This window comes from Lagopus leucura, unplaced genomic scaffold, assembly GCF_019238085.1.
Source record: "Lagopus leucura isolate 7727_CA_CO unplaced genomic scaffold, USGS_WTPT01 Super-Scaffold_739, whole genome shotgun sequence".
Taxonomy (NCBI): Eukaryota; Metazoa; Chordata; class Aves; order Galliformes; family Phasianidae; genus Lagopus; species Lagopus leucura.
In genome coordinates this window covers 4,797,668-4,812,555 of record NW_024962255.1, presented here as the reverse complement: position 1 = coordinate 4,812,555, position 14,888 = coordinate 4,797,668, and positions in this window count along the sequence as shown.

The following is a 14,888-nucleotide window of genomic DNA, read 5'->3' as shown; positions in this document are numbered from 1 at the left end:
CTCTAGAAATCAGGTTTGCACTGGGTTTGGTTGCTGTATTTCTGGAACATGGCCATTGGCACTGCAATCTTTCAGAGAGAAGTTTCAGATTACTACCAAAGTAGAATTTGTGGTAAAGGTGCTTGAAATGGAGACAGTGAAGCAAATCACTGGGAATTCCCATGATGTGTTCCCATCTCTGTGCCTGAAGTTCGCTCATCTAAACGAGGTGACATACCTCAGCTGGTGCAGCTTTCTTCCCAGTAAACAGGAAGCAAATGAACTGGAATGTTGACTCTCAGCTTGAAAAATAATCCTTGAAATGGCTATTGTTTCACCTGTGATCACAAATGAGATTAAGTGGGGAGCAAGTGCTGTGAAAACACACAGGTTTAGTTTTAAAGATATTTAAAGGAAGTTTCGCTTATGGCTAAATGATGGAGAACAGTTATAATCTGTTATACTTAATTTACTACTACATAAGTAAAAATGTGCTAAGAGCAGCATACTTGTTAAATTAAAGCTCACTTAATGATTACACAGCAGCTGGGAATAACATCCAGTAAAAGAGTAAGCAATAAATAGATTTTTCTTCAGAATTCTTCATAATGGGAAAACAAGATGACAGAAGCCCTTTACATTTCTGCTGGTTATGAAAAGAAACAAAATATCAGAAAGGAGACTAGGAAGGATTTCTTTTAAATGTTAATTTGTGGCGGATACTGGAGTGCTTATTCCTGCTGATACAACTACTGTGAGAAGCCTGCTGATTGTGCACCCCATCACAGCAGGCTGAGCTGAAGCCAGTAATAGCATCAATCAGACTGAACAGACTGGAAAAGATTGAATAAAATACCGGTCTGGATACTACTTATCTTAATGTATTTGTTGTTTCTGTTCTCATCACCACGGTATCTGAAAATGCGATGCATCAAATCAACAGTCATGGCAGAAACACCGAAAGTCAGATAAATGGTGGTGATTTCCTCATTACAGAGTGAGGATTTTAGCTGAATTAGGGTTACTTTTCAGGTATGGAATAGCCTTGGCGATCCTGGGGTGGTGCTGAGAATGATGGCAATATGTAAATAAACTTTGGAACTGTAACAGCCTTTCTGAAAGGCTGTTGATGAAAAGGTATTCTCCAAAGGTTGGGCTTTGGTGTTTCATCAGGAGGCTGGGAATTCTCTCTCCTATCTCTTCTGAATGGCCAGAAACACAAACACTTCTTCTGGCCATCATCTTCCTCTGTCATCCTGGGCTTTTCACTCTTGTTCAAAGCTATCTCAGACCCAAACATATTAAGAAAAGGGGACATTAATGCTAGGTAATCTGTAATTTAACAATTACAAATTCCACAATGTTTCCATGGCATAGTTGCATATGTTGGGAAAAAATATTTTAATTTCAAGATGAATCACAAAACTAATTGCTGAAGTTACATTTAGAAGCAACCCAATTATTCTAGGTATGAAAATGACTTTGCACCCTCATTTTTCTTCTTTTCTGTTATGCACGCATTTCAATAACGTATTCTTTACTTCAGTACTTCAGTGAAAGATTATGATTTCTTTAATCTCAAATGTGAAAAGTCCTCTCCAGCAATCCAATTTAGGTTCAATTTTTGGCATCACCTTTTAATGCAAGAGCTTTATAAAGTATAGCATCAGCAGTTCAGGGCCATATTGCAGCCACTTTGCGTGGCAGCCGCAGTTCAAAGCTCAGTCACCTCTAGATGTCTTTGGTAGAACTCATGCATGACAGTGCTGCACAAAATCAAGAGCAAGGATCATTGGGGACCTGCAGGCCTTCATGTGCTAATGTGGGATGAAAAAGCCCAGAGATGTGATCCTACAGCATCCTCCTTAAGCTTATGCAGATAGCCTCATACTGGAGAGAAATGTGGAGGTCTGGGATAGGTTCCCACTGGATGACAAGCCAGCTAAGTTATCCTGAACCAGAGCTACATACAAATGCCTGCATTTTGTCTTTGGCAGTCAGCAGCTCCTCCCCCACCCCCCAGCAAAGCAATGATAACACTGGGATCTAGACTCATCTTGTGCATGCATATCTCCATCTAGATCAGATCATTATTTTTCTTTCTATACACACACTCTAATTGCATGATATTGGCAAAGGAGAGTTGCAAATGTGGATGTATTCACTCATTGTTTAATGATGCTTGCATAGTTGGTGACATATGGGATCTTAATGAAGACTACATGCAGTATGACTAATAAGAAATTGAAAATGCATATTTTTGTGGTTCATAGTGTGATCACTAAGCAGGCTGGAATTAGTTAAATTCCTACCTGATTGAGAGAAAGGCTTTCTCTCATTTTATATTCATAAAGCAAATATTTGATTTAAAAAGCCGATGTTTCTTTCCATGGAGGGACCATAGCTAAGGACTCTGAAATGTAACTAACATTGACAAGAGTTACTAAAAGTTCAGGAATTGTTGTCTTACAGAGGGTGAAACGTCTCACCCATGATAAATTACAAATACTGCACTATCTATACAAAAAGGAGTTCTTAATGGTATCTGCTTATTCAGGACCCATGCAAGCCGACACGTGTAAAGAAAACAACCCACAACCTGCTTTTAATTGAAGACTTTTTCCCTCAGATATTGTAGGTATGTGCTGGCTGTATTTGTTATATTCTCAATTCATTTTGACTCAATGTAAATTTCTGCATGTAAAATAAGGCCCAGGATAGTGAGAAACCCCCTCCTTTCCCGAGACAGTGCTTAATAGCCCAGCCTATAAGATGCTGCTTGCACCCTTAGAAACAAAAGTCTGAAAAAATCTGTGTATTTTCAGCTGTAATCATTAAGTCTTCAAATTCCTCAAAGGAAAAGCAAGCGCCCCAGCTTTCCTTTGCTAACAACACACAATTCTTAGTCATTTGGTGGCATCATCTTTCAGGGCCGCCCTAAACTAAACTCTATAATTCAGCCCCACAGAAGTTTTTAGAACTGCGTTTTAGATTAAGTCACAAGGAAAAAAAAAAAACTCTGAAAGAACATTTAACACTTCAATAAGTTTTGGGATTTTGAGTCCTATCCCTTGAAGGGGTCTGTGTTTATTGCACTTATGATGGAAAGTCAGTCTCAGCCTTAACTGTGGAGCAAAACCATACAAGTCCTGCATAGTGATGCTGCTATGTAATCTGTTCCTCTGAAATGTTATGTTTTACTGCAGATACCCATAAAAGCATATTGGTGGATGCACTGGCTCTAAGGGGCAAATTACACATAAGAGCAGTAGAAGCTGCTGCCCACAAAGAATTAACAGAACTAGATATTTTTGCAAGTGCTTAACAGTATTTATTCATAAAAGGGACATCATTAAATTTCTACTCCTCAATTTGTATATTACAAATCATTTAGCATGCTCTCAGGAAAGCTGTCTTGTCCAGCTAGGAAATAAATACAAAAGATTCAGATGCATAGAGACCATTTCACTGAACAAGAACTAGATGGCAACATGCAACTTTTAATAAGGAGCCCAAAGAAATTACAAGCTGCTAAAATTCAAGGACAACTAAGCATTCCATCGTTGGTAGCCATACTTTTCTCTGCCAACCGCAGTAAAAATGGGGATTTAGTGACGCTTCCTTTTAGCACGAACAGAAATAGTTGGTTGTAAAAACAAATCCAATGAAATATTCTGCAATAAAATGGCAAAGTCACTAAATAATGCATTCATTTGGCTCTAGAGGCTGACCTTTGTGAAATTCTTTGGAGGTGAAGTGCAAACTATTATTTTGGCTATGGTGTGTTTCTGGGGAAACACTGCTATGAGAACTCTGTATTTCACAATGAAAGTAGCTCATTTTTTAGCTTAAATCATGCATATTTTTCAGTAGGTGGCCTTCTTTCTTCTTAGGAGGTACTGAATCAATAGCTCAGCGTGGTGCTAATGGGCACTTTGCTGCTTGAGGTGCCATCCTTCAGAAGACAGACTGAAAGCAAGGCCTCTTTCTGATTTTGATGGCTCTTACAGCATTTTTTTTTCCTTTTTTTTTTTTTTTTTTTTTTCATTATTAAAGGTGTTAGTGCCTTGGCCACAGTTCAGTTTGGGTAATGACATTCTGTCTCCCTAAATTTTGCTTTGTGCAGTTTTAATTTAATACAGCGTTCTTCTCTTCTTTCCTGCCCTAAGTTGCTTTGTGTCATTGCTGAGCACTATTGAATAGCCACCATATTTCCCCTGAGACAGCAGCATTTAAGATGTGGGTGAGGTGAAGCCTGCAAATACAATTTGTGAACCATTCCCAGAGAAAGAAGCACAAGATCACTTGCAGCTGTTACCTGCCGATATTTACCTGGACAAACTCCAGCTTTCCTGCTCCCCTCCAGTAGTTTGCTTTCATTTGGAGTTTAATTAGGTGAAAACAGCTGAAGGGAGCACCGTCCCACCTCAAGAGAATACAAGGCTCATGCTTGAGAGACCTTTCTGGGTAGGCTAGTGGCTTTTATCCTTTGCCTGAAAGCCTAAGTTGCCACAAGCAACCTTCCTCCATAATGAGTTAATTAGCTGCAGCGCAGGTCGGTTTGCCTTGGCTGCCTACCCTCTGTCTCCTCCCTCTTTCAGGGTCAGTCTATCCTACCAGGGGAACTGCACAAGCCTCAGCAGAGTTTGCCTTGTTACGCCCAGGTCTACCCCTTCTTCCAACACGTTCTGATGAGCTCTGCAGGAGACAATGCCAGAGCGTTTCTGGCATTAGCTTACAAACATACCTAAACTCAACACCTTGAAGTTCAGTGTTCTGGCTAAGAAGATACAGAAGCAGCACTAAGAGAAATAACTGCTTGTAGGGTCTAGCATGTGGATGGGGCTGGTGCAGTGGGAGTTCCTCATAATTAGCCTCTGCCATGAAGACTAGAGCTGCAGCTTCCCTGTCACTGACAGGGAGACCTCCTCCATGGCCCTGGAGCTGCGGCCCACTGCCACCAGGACCCCAGAGCAGCAGATGCCAGAGAGCACTGAGGGCTGCTGAGGTCAGCTTTCTCCAGGAGGATTTATTTCTAACAGTTCCGTTGGCTGAAGAGTCTGCATGAAAGTGTGGTGGTTGCCCAGGAAAGGCTCTGACTCAAAGCCTCCTAGAACTATGACAACTTGTCTGCTTTGGGCAAGGGAAAGTCCTGAAGCATTCTGAGAGGCACTGACAGTCATGGCCCAGCTGCAGAGTTTATGCCAGTGGCAAGGAGACAAGGTAGAGCTCTGGGGCAAATGCTCCAGGTATTACTTACCCATGCTTTTCAGACATTCCCTGCTTTCTAGAAAATGCAGCATCTGTAACAAAAGTCATCCAGGAGACATCTAGACCCTGTTTTACTCTAGAGTAGCCAAGGGCTTGAGTCTAACTCGATTTTTTTTTTGTTGGCAAGAAACCATTGTGTGAACACCACTGTTCAGGACTGAAGTCAGTCTGTTGAGCTTCACTGTTTGGGGTTTTCCTTTGTGTGCATGCATATGGGACAGGGAGTTGAGTTACAACACGGAGTACCAGCAAGCCCATGGCACATATCCTTCTGAAGGTGCAAATCAACTGTTTTCATCACCTTGGTTGAAAAAGTCAGCTGAAAGTAAATACTAAAAACTTACAGTACTGCACTTCAGATGTAAACTGTGCAACAAGAGCCACCAAAAGTGGCTTACAGCTAGACCTTCCCCCCAAAATCACGTATTTGGACTTTTAACATGAAAATAAGGTCAAAAAAGCAAAACTCTACTGCTGCAAATCAGAGAGTCCACTGATTTTCTAATCCACTGCATTTGAGTAATCTAAAGTATGTATTATCTCTCTTTGCTTTAAAACATTGCCAGAACTTCAGACTTTGAGGCTTTTCATACTGATAGGATTGTTGCTCTTGATTCTTCCATCATTATTTTTGTTAAATATAACATGCTTTTAATGTTTAATTTAAAACCATTCTTTCCTCCTGCTACTGGAAGACATTTTGCGTGTGACAATAATGTTTTGTACCCCAAATCACCACCACCTGCTTATTTACAATAAACAATAAAAGGGAGTTTTTACTAAGCCCTCAATGGGAGATGGATAATAACATCATTAGTCATGTGACTATATGTTATGAACTCAGTTTTCATTTTTCTGACAAAAATGAGAGCGTTCCTTTATCAGTCCATATAATTATTTACAGTGTTCCGCAACAAGAATGCCTACAGAACATTCACTTCCTGAGATCCATCCCTTTTACCACCCACGGCTGCTGTTTCACCAGGTATGTAACGTACATCTGGTTGTGGTATGCCATTATGTACCAGGATTAAATGCCTCAGCATCTAAGTGGAAAGGTGAGTTGCTAAGGGAATTGTTTTCGGAATTTGCTGAGTTGCCCTTAGTGTTAATCTCAAAAAATAAAAACAGAAAAACAAAAAAAGAGCAACAAAAACAAACAACAGTAACAACCACAAAACCAAAAACCAAAACTACAACACCAGGGTTTTAAGTGGAGCACCACAATCAAGCAGTTTAAGAAAAAAAAAAAAAAAAAGTCAGACATTGCTGTCAGAAAGCAGGGATTAAATAATGAAGGAACCTGCTTCGTGTAAGTGTCAGCAGCAAGAAGAAACTGAAATAGGTTTTAAACTTGCATGAAGTTTCTCATAAACTATGATACTGAGGGACTTTGATAGTAATAATAAAAAAAAATCCTTCTCTGTTCAAAGATGAGTATGTGGGAAAGAGGAAAGTTAAGCTGACATCCTACTTCAGATGGATCTCTTTTCCTTCTAATGAGAACATGTTCCAAGCGCAATGCAGCACAAAGGCAGACTTCTGCTGCTCTCAGAGTTCACTTTTGCACTTTTGACCCTTAAAGAACAGTATGTGGTGGGTAGGAAGTTGTGGGTTTTTTTTTTTTTACTTCAGTATGTTTTTTTAAAATCTCATTGCTGAAGTTAAAACTACCGCACTGTACAGATAGCACTCTTTGTGCTACAAAGATATCTTATTTTTCTAACTTTGATCCAAAAGCTATTTGATTGGCTTTCACTGTGACGTACACAAGTGCTCCCAGTTCACAGCACTGAACAAATAAGTATCATGTGAGAATTATGGATATAGTTCCTGGCAGTTACTCTTCCACTTATACATACACCAGTTATACCAGTCATTAAATAAAGCAAAACTAAGCCTTTAAAATATATAGTACTAACTCCTTTTAATACAAGTACATACAAGTTGGACTACAAAATTGTTCCAGTTAGTAGGGTTATGAGGTTTTGCACTGCTTACCCTACCAAGCAGTATGGCCCAGTGTTGAGACATAAGGACATCCTAGAACAGGAATGTGAACTGGGAAGCATTAAACAGCATTTTCAAAGCTGACACTGATTGATAAAAGGCGCTTTACTCCTGCTCTGCTCATATCATTTGAATTCGTCTATTGAAAATACAAGTTGACAACACAAGTATTCCTATCTGAATTATTTGGTTAGGCTTCCTTTTAAGTCAGAACAGAAGAACAGAAATAGGCTTTTCTGGATTTATTTCCCTTTAAGGTAGAAGTTGCAAGCTTAGATGAGTTATGCTGTAGAAGTAGCTAGTTTTGTCCATTGTCTATGTGAGAGTGCAGACCACTAGCCCTGATGTAAATGCTGATAATTTAGTGAGATGCATCTAATGCTCAGTCTCCATGTTCTTCAGCTCCTTGAAATTGATGATGCCCAGCCACCGGTCTTGCTAAATGCAGCTGCTCTATATAATTATTGAGTCACGGAATCTTTTGACTTGGAAGAGATCCTTAAAAGTCATTTAGTCCAACTCCCCTGCAGTGAACAGGGACACCTACAGCTAGATCAGGTTGCTCAGAGCCAGGTCCAGCCTGACTTAGAACCTCACCGAGGTCAAGGCTTCCATCACCTCTCTGTGCAACGTGTTCCAGTACCTCATGACTCTTACTGTAAAAAAAACTTCTTCCCTACATCCAAACTAAATCTACCTCCTTTTTAGTTTGAAACAATTTCCTCATGTCCTGTGACAACAGACCCTGCTAAAAAGTCTGTCCCCTCCCTTCTTGTAGCCTCCCTTCAGACACTGAAATGCTGCTATCAGGTCTCCCTACAGCCTTCTCTTCTCCAGGCTGAACAGCCCCAGCTCTCTCAACCTGTCCTCATAAGGAAAGTGTTCCATCACTTGGATCATTTCTGTGGCTCTCATCTGGACACACACATCTCTCCTGCACTGAGAAATCCACATCTGGATGCAGTACTCCAGGTGAGTCTTCCCCAGTGCAGAGTAGTAGGGCAAAATCACTTCCCTCAATGTGCTGACCACACTTGTTTTGATGCTGCCCAGGATATGGTTGGCTATCCGGACTGCAAGGACACATTGCTAGTATGATCTCACAACCAGTTCCTTATCCTTCAAAAAGACCACTTATCAAATCCATTGTCTCAATTTAGACAGAAGGATGTTATGGGGGACAATGTCAAGAGCCTTTCTGAAGCCCAAACAGATGACATCAGTGGCTCTTCCCCAATGCAGTTACACAATCATAAAAAGCAACAAGGTTGGTCAGGCAGGATGTGCCTTGGTGAAGCCAGGCTGGCTATCTCATATCACCTCCTTCTCTTCTGTATGACTTATCGTAGCTTCTGGGAGAATTTTCCAGCACAGAGCTGAGGCTAACAAGAAGGTAGTTCCATGGTCACCTTTCCTACCCTTCTTAAAAATGGCTGTTATATTAAATTTTTTCCAGTTGCTAGGAATATCATCAAGAATGGCTTGGTGACTTCATCAGCCAATTCCCTCAGGACTCTGGATGCCTTATATAAAACTGCTCAGTATGTAGGCAAATAGCTGGTGTCTGAGTATGAAGGAGAAAGAAACCAGGCAAATCTGTATAAAAATGCCATACGGAGAGAAAATTCTAGTAGCGTTCCAGGAAGAGGACAGACACTTCTGCTAGCTTGTAGGAGCAATGATGTAGAGAGAACATACCCTCTAGACCAATTTGAGTGAAATCTTGATTCAACTGAAGTCAAATGCAAAGCTCAAAACTTCAGCCTTTGTCTGAAGAACTGACATTTACTAACGCAACTGCCAAAAAACAGAGAACCCACTTGAATCTGGCTGGACTCTGGGATACTTTTCAAGGAATGTCAAGAAGCTTAAGGTCATCTTAGTGAGCTTACTGAATGCAGCGTTCATCCCACAGTGTTTAAATGGGGTTACAAATTGAGGACTGTGTTATACCAGGACTGGATGGATGAGTTTGAATGGTCCAGTGAGAAAAGAGCTGCTTTCTCTTCTATCTCTGTAATGCATCGAGAGAAATCAAGCCTTTATTTTTGCTCTACCTCCCAAGAAATGAGTAAATGCTATTTTGTTATGACTAGCTTGTCTAAGCTTAAGCTCTTCACGCTGTTTCTCCTCTGGCCACAAAACTTCACCGCTTATCAACATTTGGACAATTTTGTCTGAATCTAATAATAGCCAGAGGTGGTGGACAGCACAAAAGAAAAACCAGGTCGTGTGCTTTTAGCTAGCCAGCTAATTCTGAGCTCTGCAGCCATCAGCAGGAAGGACTTTTAAGTGGTGTGTGTGAATACAGCTCTCAAAGATATGTGATCCACGTGGAAACAATAGCTTGACACAAAGAAGGTCTCACCACCTTTGACTTTGTGATATACCTGCCAGCCAGCTGTGCTAAAGAAATATCTACATTCAGAGCCTGTAATATGTTGATCCTCTTTTCAGGCTATCCAGAGTTTGTATCATTTTTTTCCCCAAACATTAGAAAATGAATCGACTACAACCGCAACATTCATGTAAAACCAGAATATCTGATATGACTGATACAGATAGTGCCTTTCTTCAAAAGATCCCAGGGGTACTATGTATCTTATTCACAATAGTTCCCAGTCCTGTAACAAATACTTGCTTAAATTTATACACAAACAGCTCCACTGAAACCTAATCAGATGTGTGAGTCCTTTCAGAATCAAGGACTAGCACTGCACCAGAATTATTTGTCTTTGCTGATAACAAAGCTTTCTGTAGAACAAAGCATGAGAAGAATTGTGGTTAACTGTTTGAATTCCTCAAGCAATTGATGAAAATCCTCTCTCAAGGATAGATGTCAGATCTGGATTTTGTCCAGAACTCAAGGACCATCATCCTGCTCTGTTTGATGATATTCCAAGATGCTGAATGACAGAAGATAAACAGGATTTTGTGCATCCCAGGAGGGTGAACACTGCTGAAAAGATCTGAACTTTTCAATGAGCTTCCTTAACTGGATGATTAACTCTTTAGCAAACGAAGAAGAAGAAAAGGCAGTACAAACAAATGAAGCGCTAGAGTGGAAGAAAGAGTTCCTGACACTCGGACAGCATTTTTAAAAACAATCCCCAGTGGCCTTGGAGACAGAAAACCGCATAATATGTTACCATGAAATCATATGACCCCACTCTTCCCAATCTATCTGGGCCTCAGTGTCTGGAATAAAACAGGTGAAGCCATGAGCAATGTAGTACCTCTTATTTTTGTAAAGAACAGTAACTGCTCTTGTAAACATGCAAATAATGAAAAAGCCTTGACTCATATTCTTACATACACTGACAGACAGCTCTGGTTGCCAAGTCACAAGCCCATCAATAATCTAAAATGTGCTGCAAATGTTAAGAACGGTCTAAACCTAGTTGCATAGCTTGTCTCATCACGCTGTCCATTTGAATTTCACCCAAGTCTAGAAACTGATATTCGTCAATGTCTGCTACCAGAGAGAGAGGGCAAATTTCAAAGAGTTCATTTCCAGTGTCAGTGCTCTCTGTGCACAGATTTAACAACTGTCTGTGCAGTCAGATCGGTGGCCCACTCTGTCTGCCAGCCACAGTCTCTTGGCGATATAGCTCCAATGAGTACAGTGAGGAAGGATGAAAAGCAAATTTCAGACCTCTCTCTGCATCTTGGGAACATTCCAGACCTGCAGTTAGACTCAGATGTGACCCTCCGCCAATATCATACCAAAGCAAAATATAACCAAGCAACTGCATTCTTATTGCTTTAAGAAATTATGACCAAAGTTCAGTTCTGCTTGCAATTGCTTTTGCAACCACCTTTTTAATTGAGCTTCTATAAAATCTTACTTCCAAGCATACAATAAAAACATGATAAAAATATTATATCTATGCATCCTCCTCCTCTTTCCATATACCTGCCCCTTAAGCAGTCTGCAAGAGGCAAGGAAATATTCTTGCATTTACTGTAGCACACTAAGCTGAAGGCGAGTCCTTCAGAGCACAAATCCTGAACAGAAAACTTTAGAGATGTGCCCTTTTGTTCCATTCATATGAAAGGAGTCTTCTCACCCTACTCATAATTCAGTCCAGGTAATGTCTCTTAAATAATACACACTCCCTTCCCAGAAGGCAGTCATTTATCAGTGTTATCAGCTAACTGCTTATTTTCAGCCATTAGAAGAAATGCAGTTGCCTGCTGAGGGCTGTAAAGCTCCTGCCTTCTGCCCAAGTGCAATTTAGGGGATCGCAGTCTGTGGGAAGTGGTCAAACCCCCAGTGGTCATTAGAGGAAACTTTCCACTGTTTTTCCAGAACCAGAGAAAGAGCTTGGACTGTGCTGTTTCATGGCATAACCTCACAGAAAGTGAAAAGTTACAAAGAAAAAATATAAATTGGAAATAGTTAAGTGCAAACTCACAGCACTGCCAAATCCATCTTTATCGAGAACAAGCCTTCTGTAACAAATCCAACCTCTACTATAGTACTACTCTGTACACCACAAAAATCCCAAGCCTGTTGATATGGAAATCTTAAAACAGCATAAAATAAAAACTTCTAGCAATATTTTCCTGTAAGTCAAGGTCCAATTCTATGTCACCTAAAATATTTTAAGATACTGGGACAGAAGTAGAGAAAGAATAAATGGAAAATAATTTAACCTCATCTCCTCCTAGTTACATTTCAGAAAATTAAATTATCCAGTATTATTCTGATGGGTTTGTGAGCCTGTGTTTCCACAAAGAAAAGTCTGTCATGTCCTTGGAAGAGATGAAGGCAGTGCTTTCTCTTCATCCAGGCAGTGAAGTGAAAGCACTCAGCAAACACTCAGAATGCTTACTGCTCTGCTGCAAGGCTGCTGCATTCTCTGCCCAGCCACGCAGATGCCTCCCAGCACCTCAGAGGATTACCAGGCTCTTTCCCCCCTTGTCTTGTGAGGGAAGGTGGAAGAATCCAGAGCCGACAGCTTCCCACCAGAAAGCCCCAGCACGTGTGGAGGCTGTGCCAAACAACTCTCGCAAGACAATGGAAGCAGAGAAGTCCTTCCACCTCCATCCCCAGGTTGGAAGACTCTTCCCCCCTCTGCTGTTCTTTTGGAGACACGTGCCCCCCTGGCCTAGCAGAGCTGTCCTCTCTACCTACTCTGTTGAGGCTCTTTCCGCACAGCCATCAGTGCCTCCAGAATCCAGAGTACAACAGGGAATCAGACCCTTAAGCTTTCATAATTATTTCTGATTTCAATGGTTTTACTTTGTCAGCCCAGCTGATACCAACCAGATGACAGAAGTGATTAGAGGGTGGATTTTGTCTAGGAAGGAGCAGAGTAGAAAACCAGCAAGAAAATTATTCTAATTTCTCATTTCACTGTAAAGACATGTTGTGGATATTTGCATATTCTGACTGTGAAATAAGCAGAGCTACAATCAGATGACATGGCAAGAAAGGCTTGAAATGTTAGTCAAGACTTAAAATGTAAATGCTTATTAAACAAGACATCTTTCCTATGAAGAATGCTCAAAATAAAGCATCATATTGGGCACCTTGCTCAGTGAGTTTAATCTATTCTCACAAATAAAGCCTGAGAAACTGAACATGAAGTGCCCATATGCATGGGCATGCGTATGCTACATGAATATGTACACAATCTATTAGTTTGGTTGCAATCCATGTAAATAATAATCTAGCTCCTGCTGAGCTCACGGTATGCTGAGAGCTACTGTCAGCATTTCACTCAGCCCCATTGCTACATCCATCAGCTGGCCTCAGAGTGGAAGGAAGGATGAGGTATCAAGATACAGCTTCTAATGATGGAGCCATTGCACTAAACATCTCTACTTCAAACTGGCTGGGTGGTTCAGCAGGTATGACTTGATGTGACACCTGCTGAAGGAGAGAGGAAGCTCCGGGTACTTAACTTTTTAGAATAAAAGTCAGTTTTCCTTCAGCAATTTTTAGGGTCTGAACAAATTCCAAGGCACAAGCTCCAGTGCCAGTTTAATACAGATTTCTATTGGCAGGAACTCATTAATGGTGTGTACAACTGTTTTAAAAAGGTTAAAGTCTTGGCAGAAAGCAGCAAGAGTGACCGTCAAGTCAACATTAGAAATGCCAGCACTTACTCTGAGACTCTCCAGATGGGGAAGCACAGAAACATCAAGCTGAGCTTTAGCAGAAACCACAGCACAGAGCTCCTGCAGGCACAGGCAGGTCAGCAGTTGGCACCATGAGGGGCTACTGGAATCCCAGCTTGCTGCTTTCTCATACATCTGATCTGCTTCTGTACTTCCCTTACCTACATGCTTCCGTCTTCTATGAAGTAGAGTCTTAAAAACACAATCATTTTGAAATTCTTACCTTATATTAGAACACATACTAAGAATTGTAAGGGAGAATTCACATGGATATGAGAATGAAATTGAGAATATAAGTAAATGCCAAGAAGTACTTTTCCTCCTCATTCTTAAAAGCAATGACTCTATAAATAGGGTGGAAGGAACTCAAAAGAAAACCAAAACCCTCCAATTCTATTAAATAGAACAGAACCAAACAAAAGAAATAATAATATGAACTGGGAGAAGCACAGGTGCTGTGCAAGTTTAGGTCAGGCACTGGGCTTGATGGCCCAGGCTCACATTTATTTATCTGTGTATAATATAAGCCTAAGCCAGGAGAAAAAAATACACAATAGACATCCTCAAGTCCTCTAAGATAAAAAGCAGATGTTACTTCAGTAGATGCTAATGAAACTCTTCAAGGGTAGGATTCAGTATAAAATGCTCTTCATCGCCTAGAGATCTCAAAGCACTCTACCATTCAAATGAAGTGATACAGCTAGCTCACACACTGCTCAACCGTGCCAGCTGGGGAGTGGACTGCAAGAAACATTTAATAGTTCCATCTATCCCTCTATAAATTTTTAGAGAACTAATTGGAAGAAATTGGAAGATAGCTTTTAGCTGAAAGGCAAAGGGGCACACAGGTGGAAAGAATTTAGTTATTCAAACTGCAATTAGGCACTGGAAGTGTATCACTCTTTCTTACAGTACAACATTCATCCACTTGGGGTGGCATTGTGCATATGGCCTATATAGAAATTGGTCTAGAGCGCTAGAGTCTGAAATTGCTGCCTGTCCTGAAGAGGTCCTGCAGAAAAGTTGGCTTGTAAATAACACAACACAGGGGAAGTCACGAAAGGAGATTATTAAAGAGGTTAAGATTGGAGACAGCCTGGGCTGCAGCAACTGTTGCAGTGGTTGAGTTCATGTTCTTGAAGAATGGGGACCTGGCAAAGAGTGGAGTCAGAACCCTGAACTTCAGGATAGAGAACTTCAGGCTGATTAAGAAATCACTGGATGAGAGACCCTGGGAAGCCGTCCTTAGGGACAACAGAGCTGGCAGCTCTTTCTGAACACTTTTCTGAGAGCACAAGAGCTCTCCATCCCAAGCATAAGGAATCAAACAGAAGAGGCAGGAAAGCAGCACGGCTGAGCAAGGAGCTGCTGGTCAGGCTGAGGGAGAAAAAGGAGACGTACAGACAGTGGAAGCAGGGACACCTGGCCTGGGAAGAATACAGGGATGCTGTCCAGATAGGCAGATACAGGATCATGAAAACCAAGATGCAGATAGAACT